Source organism: Cavia porcellus, unplaced genomic scaffold (genome assembly GCF_034190915.1).
Source record: "Cavia porcellus strain 051 isolate PalLab524CR breed Dunkin Hartley unplaced genomic scaffold, mCavPor4.1 scaffold_24, whole genome shotgun sequence".
Taxonomy (NCBI): domain Eukaryota; kingdom Metazoa; phylum Chordata; class Mammalia; order Rodentia; family Caviidae; genus Cavia; species Cavia porcellus.
In genome coordinates this window covers 39,675,463-39,690,186 of record NW_026947507.1, presented here as the reverse complement: position 1 = coordinate 39,690,186, position 14,724 = coordinate 39,675,463, and the positions used below count along the sequence as shown (strand labels likewise).

At 39.5% G+C, this 14,724-nt stretch overlaps 1 long non-coding RNA gene across 2 annotated transcripts; it reads left to right on the top strand.

Moving 5' to 3' along the window:
* The first annotated feature begins 1,662 nt into the window (after positions 1-1,662).
* Positions 1,663-6,507, top strand: LOC111754444 (uncharacterized). 2 transcript variants are annotated; one of them, XR_002789130.2, is made up of 3 exons: positions 1,663-2,451; positions 2,961-3,016; positions 3,435-6,507. It is a non-coding gene; the product is annotated as an uncharacterized LOC111754444 (long non-coding RNA). The 2 variants fall into 2 exon arrangements; XR_010042664.1 differs by lacking the exon at positions 2,961-3,016.
* The last annotated feature ends 8,217 nt before the right edge of the window (positions 6,508-14,724 follow it).

Here is a 14,724-nt window from a genome sequence, read left to right as displayed (position 1 = left end):
CAATTACGATTCACAAGAATGAGGAACCCCAAAGAAAGATGAGAAACAGAACTACAAGTTACATTGGGAGTGCGTACATTTCCTCAGATATCTAATAAGATATAGCAAAAATAACAGTAACATGGGGAACTGGATATGCCGTAATAGCCAATAAAAGATTTCCCGGTTAAACATAAAGACACGGACATGCAGCACAGAGGAGGACAAGCCAGATCTTGTCTTTCATTTGCATGTGTGTGATTAGATAAAATCTGTTCAATGGCTGCAGGTACCAGAGGTACAAAATGTACTGGGATGGTCTCATTGTGCACACACAGCTCCCCTCCTTGTGGGCAATGGCTTTTATCAGTTGTCTTTAATCTTTCCAGAGAGATTTTGTGCATGGCACACAGTCTGGTTCTGAGTGTGTTCCACCCACCCCCAGCCCACTGTAATTTAAGAGCAGATTCCCATTCTCTGTATCCCTAAACAACCCAACTGAGAGGAGAAAACTCAAAAGATGTTAAGATATTTTTTTCTCCTCAAGGGGGAGATTTGTCCTGGATGTTTTTCATGCAATCAGTTCAGTTGGTGGATTTCATGTTTTGTTTTTGTGTAAATATTGCACTGTAGGATTAAAAAAAAAAAAAGGAAAAGCTAAATAGAAACCTTAAACTGACATACATTTTAAAAATCTCCATCCTCATGTCACCCTGGACAACAAATGAGATCCTACCTCAAAAACAAAAACGTTCCCTGAGTTAAAAGCTCAGTGCTGCAAACAAACCAACCTCGATCCTCACAAAGGCATCTAGTGGTCAGAGACTGGGATGTGGAATTGAACAGTCTGGGTTCAAACCCTGAGTCACCACTATAGCCTTGAGGGAGTCTCTCCATTTTCATCCTGTGAAGGAAGAGTTCCTGCCTCTTGTAGTTAGGGGATGTGAGAAAGGAGCAAAGCCTGGAACTTGAGTTTAGCAGTTCAGTTTGCTGTTGTCAGACCTGCCCTGTGATTTAAACTCTTGTAATGCCCTGATGAAGGTTCTCAAATTCTGTAAGCAGGGGAACCTGGACACTCACTTATTTTTTCCAGGTTATTTCCAATTCTAGCACTGTGTGATTCACAGTTTGTGTCACTTGCAAGACTCTTGTCTTTTCCACTGAAGACATGATTCAGGGTGCTGCTGCAGACTGGCTCTCAAGAATGTGAGTGTAAGCCAGACATGGTTTTAATACTAGCACTCTAGAGGCTGAGGCAGGAGAATTCCCCTTGAGCTCAGGAACAGCTTGAACCACATAGTGAGTTCATGAGTTCAAGGCCAGCCTGAACTACATAGTGAGACCTCGTCTCAAAAACAAGCTCCAAAACAAAAGAATCTGGGTATAGTACCAGAGGCTCTGCCTCTTGTTTTGAGCCTGGAAGAAAAAAGACTAAAGGGGTGTAAAGTTTCCAGCATAGGAAAGGATATTCTAAAGAGGTGCAGATGTTGCAAAATTTGTGAAAGATTAGTAACTGCATCGTGTGCAAAATGAATGGTACTGTCACTTTCTAGACGGCTCGCACACCTGCATATATGTGATTAAAGGTGTCACAAACTCGTACCCACTGTGGAGGTGATTTGAACGGTAACCAAGCTATTCAGATTGGACGAAGATTACTGTCAGAAATGGGAGATGCTGGGATTGAAGCTTCTCTTTCCAGGGTTTCAAAGACAGAATGCAGGTTTTCACCTGGCCTGTCCCACCCACTCCCGCAACCAGGTCAGCAGAGATGTAAGTCTGATGGCCTGGGTTCAGGGTAGCTCTCCTGCGCCGGGGTGCGGCATGTCCTTGCTCGTGGGTGTCACTTGGGTGGGTTTCTTCTGCCAGGGAACAGGTTGAGGAGGATGAGAGATTCGGTTTCTATGGATACTGGGCCGGCTGGAATTTGCATAATGTAGTTCAGAGAACAAACAGTCTGGGAACACAGCGACTGCGGAAGTACAGAGAGCCCCAGGGAAACGAGCTGGAAGATTCTAGAGAGCCGGGCTCCAAGGTAGCCCTCTTCTAAAAGGGACGCCAATCCGCTCCTGCTCCGCACAGGAAGCAGCTCGCGGAGCCCTGAGGAAGCACTGTGATGTGCGGACAGCGCCCCCTACTGGGCGTGCGCGAACTTGGGGCTCAGCCTGCGCGGTGCAGTTGTGCGGCCTCGCGAATTCAGCCACCTGCTAAGGCGCCCTTCCTTGCGGTACCTGGCCTGGGAACCGCCTGTTTACCCCCAAAGCGTGACGCCTGTGCTATTATACTCCTCATTGCCAGCTGAGCACCATGCCAGAAGGGCGCAGGAGGACACTGGGCTGGCCGATCGTTACAAAGCCAGACCTCAAACCCAAGATTGCTGGTATTACCATCCCGAACCCCAAACCACCTGGGGCGCGCAGCGGTACAGGAAGTGCAGCGAGGCAGTTCCCCGCGGGAGGTTCCGACCCCAGGGTAGGAATGAGGGAGATAAAGAGGACGAATGGGCGTCGCAGATTCCGAAGGAGGTGGGCTGGTGATTTGGCTGGAGCGGCACCCAGGTCCCTGAGAGGTGGGCTGGAGCGGGGCGGGCGGGCGCTGCTGTGTCCGTGGGACTTGGCGGGTGGGCAGATGGCGAAGGACACTGGACGACAGCTTTGTTTTTGTGCCAGTAATCTGCTGTTTCTCATCATCATCATCATCATTTTCACTGTAGCTTTGTAATATAATTTGAAGCCTGGAATTCAAGGTCTAGACAAGATACGAGGTGTGATTAAAAAACATGGTACGCATTTAAATAAAATTACAGCAAAAGGCACATTGGCGTGAATCCCCCTGAAAACCCTGCCCCTCAGTTCCCACACACATCCCCCCTCTTGCCGCTCCCTAAAGCAGTTCTGCAAGTCCTCTTGGGAGTGTCTTCATTTGCACTGTCCTGGTTGCCTCCAAAACCTAAATCAATTCAAAATGTTTCCCTTTAACAGTCATTTTGCTTTGGGAAGGAGCCAGAAGCCACACAGCACCAGATCTGGCGCATAAGGTGGGTGAAGACACATCCTGTTTTTACAAGCCTGCCTTTATGTTGGATGGCATGTGGCAGTATTTCTTTCTTTCTTTCTTTCTTTCTTTCTTTCTTTCTTTCTTTCTTTTCTTTCTTTCTTTCTTTTTCTTTCTCTCTCTCTCTCTCTCTCTCTCTCTCTCTCTCTCTCTCTGTCTCTCTCTCTACCTCTCTCTCTCTCTTTTTTTTGTAGAGTATTCTTCACCAAATTTGTTATCACACCTTGTAAAGACACTCAGGAAAGAGGTGTCCAAAAGTGCTTCAGTAAATGGCAAAATAATGAATAAATTTGTTTACAACAGGAGTATTTTGAAGGGCATTCATGGCAATGTATCTTTTACTGTAATGATTTTTTTAAATTGTAAAAACTTACCTAACATTTCTCTCATCCCTTGTACAGGGCCAGGCACACTCGGCATAGTGGTCTTGTTGAGGCCATGGGAGTCTGAGCTGTCACATGGAGAATAAGCAGATAAAAGGAGATGGACAAAATCCCGGGGAGCAGTGAGCCATGTAGGAGCGGGCCAAGGATTTGGGTTAGGCTCATACATGAGGAATGGACAGAAGCAGAACCCAAGGAAGATGGTATCACAAACAAAACAAAACAAAAAAACACAACCAAAACCTCAAACAAAACAGTCACCATGCTGAAGACAGAAAGGATAAGAGGCCAGAGATCCAGGTACATAGAACATGGGAAACAGTTCTCTGACTCCAGTTTAAAGTGAGATGCACAGCTTGCAGCCCTTGGCGTGGCTTCTTCCAAAACTAGGGAAGGCAAGAGAAAAAATAAAAGCAGCCATCACCCACAAAAAGCAATACGTGCAGCCAGTCGTGATGGCACATTATAATCCCAGAACTCTGGGATACTGAGGCGTGACGATCACCAGTTTGAGCCTAGCCTGAGACCCTTCGTGACTTAGTAAGACCCTGTGTCCAATAAGAATAAAAAGGGACAGAGGATGTAGCTTTGTGTAGAAGTCCTGGCTTCAATCCACAGCACAGTCCAAAAAAGAAAAAAAAAAAAGTGATGTGTACCCAAACTTTTGGCAAAAACTAAGAGGAATGCCCTGATCTATCAAGTCAGTGGTGCTGGAGCTTTAGAGCCCACACAGGGCCCCAGCAACCCCCTAGAAACATAGAAAGCTTCTGCGTCCTTCCCTCTCTCGTCCTGTCCAGACCCTGAGGGTCAGATGCTGTTAAGTTTCTGATGTTAGACTGGGTTCTCTCTCATTCTTTCTGCAAGTCACCCTTCTTACCTGTAGTTGACCACAGGCGACTAAACTGGTGGATAATGGGGGGCTACTGGAGACCTCTTTAGTAGGCTGCTGCCAGCACCCAGAAGGGAGCACTAGCATTCTTCCTAAGAAGTAATCTGCATTTGAACAGGGAGGGGAATAAAACAAAAAGGAAAGTGAGATCAAACAGACCTGCAAGAACCTGAGAAGGTAAAGTAACAGTAAAGTCCGCAGAGGAGACGTCAGCATTTTCATTTTTGTGCCAGTAACCTGGTGTTTCTCATCAGCACCATTTTTAATCACTGTAGCTTTGTAATATAATTTGAAGTCTGGAATTGTGATGCCCCCTGCTTTGCTCTTTTTGCCCAGGATTGCTTTTAGGTGTCTTCTGGTTCCCTATGAATTTTAGGTTTGTTTTCTCTAGTTCTGTGAAAAATGCTGCTTGTATTTCACTGGTATTGCATTAAATCTGTGTATCAGTTTTGGAAGTACGCCCATTTGGATAATATTAGCTCTGTCTACCCAGGAATAGGGGACATCTTTCTGTCTTCTGCTGTGCCCTTCAACCTCCTTTCTTCAGAGGTCATTTTAGAATGAAAATTCTCACTTCTGTGGTTAGGTTAATTTCTCAGTATTTAATTTTCCTTGATTCTTTTATGAATGGTGTTATTTTCCTAATTTCTCAGTGAGTTCATTATTGGTATATTGAAGAAATGGGTGTAGGTAAAGACCTTTTGAACAGAAAACCTTTGTCCACAGGAAATAACCCCAAGAATCAACAAATGGGATCAGATCAAATTGAAAAGCTTCTGTACAGCAAAGGAAACAACCAATTAACAGACAACCTATAGAATGGAAACACATTTTGCAAACTACATCTTAGAGGACTAATATCTAGAAAATATAAAGAACTCAAAAAAATTAGAGCCTCCAAATAAAAGACCCAATCAAAAAATAGACAAAGGAACAGACACTTCTCAGAAGTACAAATGCCCGCTAAACACATTAAAAATATTCAACATCTCTGGCCATTAGAAAATGGTAAAACAGCACTGAGATGCCATCTTTCTCCAACAAGAATGACCATCAGCAAGAAGTCAAACAACAACAAATGCTGGTGAGGCTGTGGGGAAAGGAAATTCTTCTGCGCTGTTGATGGAATGTAAATTAGCACAGCCACTATGGAAATCAGCATGGAGATTCCTCAAACACTAAAATAGAAATTTGGTTCAGCTTTCAGCCTCTGGATATCTTCCTGAAGGAGTTAGAATCAAGAGTTTTACAGTGACACACACGTGCCCATGTTTAAACCTATAGTAGCCTATAGTAGCTAAATCTTGGAGGCAGCCTTTATAGCCACCTAGAAATGCATGGGTAAAGAGAATGTGGCATTTACATGTGTTGGCATAGAGACAGCTAAGCCTGGTCATGGATAGGAAAATGAATGCACCTGGAGACCTTAACGTTAAATGAAATAAACCAGACAGACAAGCTTAATATTGTATGGTTCTTTTTATATGAGAAACTTAAAATATAAATAAAGAGCAGAAAAGAAGATAGATAATACGAAATAAGGAGATAGATCTTTGGAAAAGTGATAGAAGGAGGGTGAGGTCATGGAGAGGAAGGGGATAAAAAAGAATTAAGATGCATTATGTACATGTACCAACTCCACACAAGGAATGCAGTCACCACACACTGAAAACATACTCATAAATAAAATAAGATGTCAAGAACAGAATTGCAATGGGGTGGAGAAAAATTGAGAAAGAAATGCAGAAAACAGATTTGACATTATTGTCAAAAGATGAGAGAGGAACTAAAAATAATAAACAAGAGATGGGAGACAAAATAAGAATGTATCTTACAAATTACAGGAAAAAAATCAGAACAAATGGGAACTCGAATGATAGATACAATTAGCAACTGAAAGTGCTTATCAATTCTAAACCAATTCACAGCAAATATTTTGAGTTACAGAATACAAAATAAGCTCTACTAACATTTAAGATTAAAATGCAAAACACAAAGTTGGATGTTTACAAAGGAATAAAAATTAATTTGGGTTATTGAAAGAAAAATTATGAAAAAACTGGCATAAAATCTTGAACAAAGACTGAATCATGTAGAAATTTACACTCAGTCAAGTTGTGTTAAGGTAAAAACAAATGTCATTTCAAAAATGTAAAAACATACTATCAATGAATTCTGCTTGGAATAAATTGAATGACTCTGTGTTGATGTCAAAAATTATTTTGGGGAGTTCCTGCTCACTATCCTGAGCCCCAGGAGGGTTTAAGAGCATAGCTCCCAGTGGTCAAGGATGCATCCAGCTCCAGCCATGCTAGACTGGGCTCTGCAGGTTTCTGGCCTGCCTGGACCATGCCCAGTGACCTTCTTTCAATCTGGGGAACTGGGCTGCTGGCAGGGATGAGTTCCTGCACACCATCCCAAGCCCTGGGAGAGTTTAAAATCATTGCTCCCAGTGGTCAAGGACCCGCCCAGCTTCCAGCCACATTAGACTAGGCTTGGGAGGTTTTGTGGCCAGACTAGATTACACCCAGCGACCTTCTTCAATCAGAAGAGTTGAGAGCACATGAAGTGAGTTCCAGCGCATTGGTCATTGCCCAGGGAGAGCTGTGGACCATCATCCAGAGTGGTTTGGTGCCTGCCCAGCTTCCTGGAGCACTGGAGGTGGCACTGGAGTAGGTCCTGTGGGCCTGACTGGACCATGGTCAGCAACCTCCATTCAGTCCCAGGAGGCAAGGGCATAGGAGACGACTTCCAGTGTGCCCAAGGGAAGCCTTGGAACAATACTTGAAACACAGATATATAAGAAAATGACAAAACAAAAGACCAAAATGCAATCTCAAACCTCCAGCCCATCCCAAGAAAGCCTAGGAGCCATGTACATAGAAGAAAATATATGCCATATACCTGAAGTTCCTGAAATAATAGCAACTGAAATAAAGAAGCAACTCTGGGAAGCTTTAATGGAATTAAACTAGAAATAATCTCCCCAGTAAAAGAAGAAATGATAAAAATAATGAAAGAGATGCTGAACATATCTAAAGAAGACACAGTTAAAAAATTAGAGGAACAAAACAAAGAGATAGAATCCCTGGATGAACAATATAAAAAAACAAACAGAATACATGAAGCAGATGCAAAGAAATATACAGGAAATCAAAAATTCCATTGAAAGTTGTCAAAACCACCTCAATGAAAGTGAAGAAAGAATTTCAGATCATGAAGACAAGATTTCAGCTAGTGAACAGGAAAAGAAAGACATTTTAAAAATAACAAGAAATTGGGAAATAACAATTCAATAGCTGCAAGATGATGCAAAGAAAAACAACATAAGATTGATAGGGATAAATGAAAAAGAAGGGGATAACACAAATAATATCAAGTGGCTATTTACAGAAGTAATAGCTGAAAATTTCCCAAACATGAGAATGGAAACTGACATTAGGATTAGTGAAGCATATAGAACCTCAAATAGCCATAACCAAAATAAAATTACACCCAGACATATAATAACCACCATCCCAGAAATCCAACGTAAGAACAGAATATTAAAAGCTGTTAGAAAAGACAGATCACCTACAAAAGAAAACCTATCAGAATTGCAACAGACTTCTCAACACAAAACAGTGAAGTCAAGAAGAGCACAGAGTGAAGTATTTCAGATCTTAAAGGAAAATGATTTCCAACCTAGACTGATGTACCCTGAAAAACTGTCCTTCAAAATCGATGCAAAAATAAGATACTTCCACGACAAAGAATAGCTGAAGAACTTCATGATCACCAAGCCAACCCTACAAAGAATACTGAAAGACAGTTTATATACACATAGGAAAAAACCACTAAGCAAGGCAGACAATTAAACAGAATGGAAAGATAAAGATGCAACAGCAGAAAGATAACATGTCAACAATAAATCAGTATATAACAGTTATAACCATTGATGTAAATGGTCTCAATGCACCAATTAAAAGAAACAGACTGGCAGAATGGATCAAGAAACAAAATCCAACCATATGCTTTCTACAAGAAATCCATCTAACCCAAAAGTATACTCACAGACTGAAAGTCAAAGGATGGAAAAAATTACTTCATGCAACGGGAACCAAAAAAAAGCGGGGTTAGGTATTCTATTTGCAGACAATGTGAACTTCAAACCAAGAATGACCCTAAGAGATAAAGAAGGTCACTACATACTCGTTAGGGGAAAATTTCAAGAGTAAGAAATAACAATCTTAAATATATAGGCACCAAATTCCAGACCACCCAGTTATACAAAACAAGTATTAATAGAAATGAAAAATCAAATTAGCAATAACATAATTATAACAGGAGACCTTAACACACCATTGACACCAGGGACAGACCAACCAGACAGAAAATCAGCAAAGAAATAACAAAACTGAATCACACCTGTGAACAAATGGACTTGATAGACATAAACAGGGTGTCCCATCCAACAATATCAGAATATACATTCTTCTCAGCAGCACATGGGACATTCTCTAAAATAGAGCATATACTAGCCCACAGAATATATTTAAATAAATGCAAAAGAATTGAAATTATCCCATGCATGTTATCAGATCATTGCACCATGAAATTAGAAATTAATGATAAAATAAACTGCAAACACCCCACAAACACATGGAAATTGAATAATACACTCAAGCAATCAGTGGGTCACAGGGGAAATTAAAAAGAAATTAAACAATACCTACATGCAAATGAAAATACAAATACCACTTACCGGAATCTGTGGGATGCAATGAAAGCTGTCCTCAGAGGAAAATTTATTGCACTGAATTCCCATATCAGGAAAACAGAATGAATATAAATAAACAACCTGATGTTACACCTCAAACATCTAGAAAAAGAAGAGCAAGTCAAGCCCAAAGCCAAAAGAAGGAAGGAAATTATAAAAACTAGAGCAGAAATTAATGCAATAGAGACTAAGAAAACAATCCAAAGAATCAATGAATCAGAATTGGTTCTTTGAAAGAATAAATAAAATTGATAAGCCCTTAGCCAACCTTATTAACAAAAGGAAAGAAAAAAGCTCAAATTCATGCGATAAGGAATGAAAAAGGCGAAATCACTACAGACTCTAGAGAAATACAGAAGATCATCAACACCTATTTCAAAAACCTCTACTCTCAAAGGTTCAATAATACAGAAGAAATGGACAGATTCCTAGAAACATATGAAATACCAAAGCTAGATCAAGAGGATGTAAAACTGCTGAATAACCCAATCTCTATCAATGAAATTGAACATGTAATTAATTCCTTACCTACAAAGAAGAGCCCAGGCCCAGACGGATTCATTGCAGAATTCTACAAGAAATACAAAGAAGACAATGCTGACACTCCTCACGCTCTTCAATGAAATCAAAAGGGAAGCAGTTCTTCTAAGTCATTCCTGAAAGCAAATGTTACTCTACTACCAAAACCTGAGAAAGACCCAACTAAAAAAAAAGAACTACAGACAAATCTCCCTAATGAACACAGATGCAAAAATCCTCAATAAAATATTGGCAAACAGGATGCAGCAAATCATCAAGCAGATTATACAACATGACCAAGTGGGATTCATCTCAGTCATGCAGGGATAGTTCAACATACGCAGATCAATAAATGGAATCCATCATATCAATAGAGACAAAAGTAAGAATCACATGACCATTTCTACAGATGCAGAAGAAGCTTTTGATAAGATCCAACATTCATTCATGATAAGAACCTTACAGAAAATTGGAATAAGATGGTCTTTACCTCAGTATGATAAAGGCCATCTATGACAGACTGACAGCCAGCATCATATTAAATGGCCAAAAACTGAAGGCCTTTACCTTACAATCAGGCACAAGACAAGGATGTCCCTTATCACCACTCCTATTCAACATATTACTGGAAATACTAGACAGAGCAATTAGACAACAAAGAGAAATAAAAGGGGTAAAGGTAGGAATAGAGGAAGTTAAATTATCATTATTTGTAGATGACATGATACTCATAAGACCCCTGAAACTCCATTGAAAGTCTCTCAGATATAATAAATAAATTCAGCAGTATAGCTGGATACGAAATCAAAATTCAATAGCATTCCTATACACTAACAACAAAATCACACAGAGACATAAGAGAAGCCACACCCTTCACGCTAGCATACAAAAAAATGAAATACTTAGGACTTAATCTCACAAAAGACGTAAAAGATTTATACAGGGAAAATTATAATACCATGAAAAAGGAAATCAAAGAGGATCTCAGAAAATGGAAAGACATCCCTTGCTCATGGATAGGAAGAATAAATATTGTGAAAATGGCTATTCTCCCAAAACTGTTATACAGATTCAATTCAATCTCAGTGAAAGTAACCATCAACATACCTCATAGACCTAGAGAAATCACTCCTAAATTTCATCTGAAACCAGAAGAGACCTAGAATAGCATAGACAATTCTCAACAGCAGAGTCAAGGCAGGAGGCATCACAATCCCTGACTTCAAGTTATACTACAAAGCAGCTGTAATAAAATCACCATGGTACTGGAATAAAAACAGATCTGAAGATCAATGGAATAGATTAGAAGATACAACACAACTACAAACACACTCAACAACCTTATCACATGTTCACTGGAAGAACAACAGTCTCTTTAATAAATAGTGCTGGAAAAACTGGCTCGCCATATGCCAAAAACCACAACTAGACCCATGCCTATCACCATGTACTAAACTAAAATCGAAATGGATCAAAGATCTGAATATTAAAACAGAAACACTAAATCTGTTGGAAGACAAATTAGGGAAAAATCTTGAATACGTAGGGAAAGGTAGAGAATTCATGAACAAGAATCAAACCACACGGGAAACACTTCCCAGAATTAACAAATGGAATCACATCTTATTAAAAAGTTTCTGCATGTCAACAGAAAACTCCAGCATAGTGAAAAGAAAACCTACAAAGTGGGAAACAGTCTTGGTGAACTGTCCCTCAGACAAAGGACTTCTGTCTAAAACATATAAAGAATTTAAAAATATCAGACCCCCAAAATTCAAAGATCCAATCAAAAAATGGGCATCTGAGATGAATATACAATTCTCAGATGAAGAAATATAAATGGCAAATAAATACATGAAAAAATGTTCAGCATCATTACTCATTAGAGAAATGCAAGTTAAAACCACACTGAGATTCCATCTCACTCCTGAAAGAATGGCCAGGATCAAGAAAACTACCAACAACAAATGCTGGAGAGGCTATTGGGGAAAAGGAACTCTCCTGCACTGTTGGTGGGAGTGTGGACTGGTGCAACCACTGTGGAGGTCAGTCTGGAGATTTCTCAAAAGGCTGGGATTGGAAGTCCCATTTGATCCAGCTATTCCACTTCTAGGCATATTCCCAGAAGAACTGAAAACATCATACCACAGTGATATGTGTGCACCCATGTTTATAGCAGCACAATTTGTAATAGCCAAATCTTGGAAACAACCTAAGTATCCAACAACTGAGGAATGGATAAAAAAAGTTGTGGTATTTTTATACAATGGAGTACTACTCAGTTATAAAGAATGATTGCATTGAGATATTTATAAATAAATAGATGCAACTTGAGACCATACTCATAAGTGAAATAAATCAAACTTGCATGTATAAATACTGTATAGTCTCCCTAGTATAAGAAATGGTAAGAGTACATAAAAGTTTATGGTAATAATTTCCCATTACATTGCTTTGAAGCCTTATAATGTTTTCATTCATTAGTTGGAATGGTTTTATCCTGGGTTGTTTGATTTATTATGTGATGGTATGAACAGCTATTTTGAAGAAATCAAGACATTATAATAGCCAGTGCTGATTTAATAGCATCTTGTTTTGAAGTCCTACCATACTTTTGTTCTTCTGTTTCCATTGGTTCTATCATGTAGTATCTTACTGGATTTTATCATGTGTGGTAGTATAAACAAAATTTTTATGGACAATAGGATAATATAGTAACCATTGTTTATTTTCTGTTATTTGGTTCTGAATGCCTTGTAATATTTCATTCTCTTTAATGGTTTTATGCTGTTTTGTTACGTTTGATACTATTGTGTGTGAAGGTAAGCTCAACTATTTCAAGGAAAGAGACATGGTAGCTACTTTATATCAGTTTGTCTTGTGGTGAAATACTGTGTTGCTTAAATTGTTCTGTTCTGATCTGCTTTGATATGTCCTCTTTTAATCTCTTTAAAATGAAAAAATTATTTTTGGAATAAATAATATGTAAATGAATGTTAAATATAATTTTTTAATTGGTACCGGGGATCAAACTCATGACCGTCTGCTTGCAAGGCAGGTGCTTATGCTGCTGAGCTAAATCTCCACTCCCTAAATATAATTAATAATAATGATTTGATTATATAACTGTAAGTTATACTAATTAAACCCAGAATATTTGGAAGCCAAAGAATTAGTTTAAGTGCTTAGAGTTCCTTAAATACTATAGAGGAAAAGATGTGAGAAAAGCTAGAATCTTTAAAAAATACACTGTTTTAAGGCTGGAGATATAGGTTAGTCGCACAAGTGCTTACCTGGCAAATGTGGGGTCATGAGTTCAATTTCTGGTACAAAAAAACACAACAAAAATATGTATATTGAAAGATTGTTTTAAGGGAACACTGAAACACTAGACTTTTAAAACACTACAGATAACTTCCAAAACATGAAAAAATAATAAAGAAAAGAAGAAAACTAGTCCATACACCAAGACTAAAAACACATTAAGTAACCACAAAATCATCTCTGCTGTGCCAATCCATACATTTAAAACATTTTTATTTTAAAATTAAATGTAAAACATTATAGATTTTTTAAAAATTTTTTGAAAATCTCAAAAAAAAAATGATCAATGAACCACAGTGGCCAGGAGTATAATTCCAAACAAAAAAGAATTGGCAATAATTTCAGACAGGAATTCAAAGAAAAAGAACAAATAAAGCACATATTTTGTACTAAAAAAAATCAAAGCATACAAAGCAAGATGTTAGACATAGACTGCTGGTGTGATAACTTCTCAGTAGCTCAAGAGATTCAACAGAAAGTGTACTGGAACTAAGAAACTTAAATGACTCCTAAGGACATTCATTTATCAATAACATTTTTTTTTGATTCAGAAGCCAAATTTGTATGTATTTATGTTTTGCATCTGATGTGGTCTTTGACGACATCCTTGCCCTGAGATTGTTTGCCTCAGTCTTTTTCTGCTTTTTTTTTTTTTTTTTAAATCACGATTTCTTACTAACATGTAGAAATTTGACTAAGTTTTTAGCACTAGTTACAGCGAAGCTTTAATAACTGGCCATGTCCTAGGAAGGTGATTCCTCTCCTTAACATTCCTTGTAAGCATTTTCAGGGACCTTGATGGTTTCAGGGTTAAGGCTTGAAACATTAGTACTGTCAGCTTTTCTAAACTTTCAACCAGCAATACCTGGTTAGAAAATATGGAAATGATTTCGTGCACAAAACAACTAAAACACTGTGTAACATTACCTTGAATTAAATTTTAAAACAACTACAAAGTTTTACTGAACTAAAATTTGATTAGAACAAACAAACAAAACACTAAGTAGCTAGAGGTTTGGTTTTGAGACTTGATGGGATGATTTTAATTTAATTTCGAACGAGAAAAGATTAACCAAATCATTTTTGGGGAAAATGACCATTTCACTTAGGTTGTATCTTATGGAAACATATTGGGACAAGAGCATTATGTGCAAAAGATCCATCCTTGTTTGTTACATTTAAAATAGGGACTAATTGAAAGTAATGTAAATACCCAAGAGTAGGGGTAAAGCTCAATAAATTATTGCATATGATAGAACAGAATGAAGTCACTTAAATAAAAAACTAAAGACTATTTCAAGACATGGGAAAATGTTCACTTGAAACAAACATGAAACTATATCGCTGCAGTTCCCAGTGTGTGAATCTGTCCTGTTTTTAGGGTATAGCCGATATTGTTGCCCGTGGATATTTTGGGGGTGATTGTTGCTTTCCCCCTTTCTGCCCCACCCCGCACTTGTTCCTTTGTCTTCTCAAAGCCAGGTGGAGGGAACAGGAAGACGAGAGTCCGACGGATGGCGGCGGGGCAGCCGCTGGTGGCTTTGGCCCAGGGTTTCATCGGGAGATCCGTGCAGGAGAGGACGCTGAACACAGGAGCGGGGCCCCCACGGCAAGGGCCACGGTCCCCGTAGGGACAGACAGCGGGGCTGCGGCCTGCACCCGGTGGGCGGGGCCTCGGATGGTGGCGTCTGCTCCCCTTCCCCAGCAGGGCGGGTTCCGGGAGGGCTCCAGGGCGGAAGCTGCTCCGGGATAGGTCCGGACGCCTCGCCCCGCGGCTGGGGTTAGGAGACGCTACGAGCAGGGACATCACTATTGGC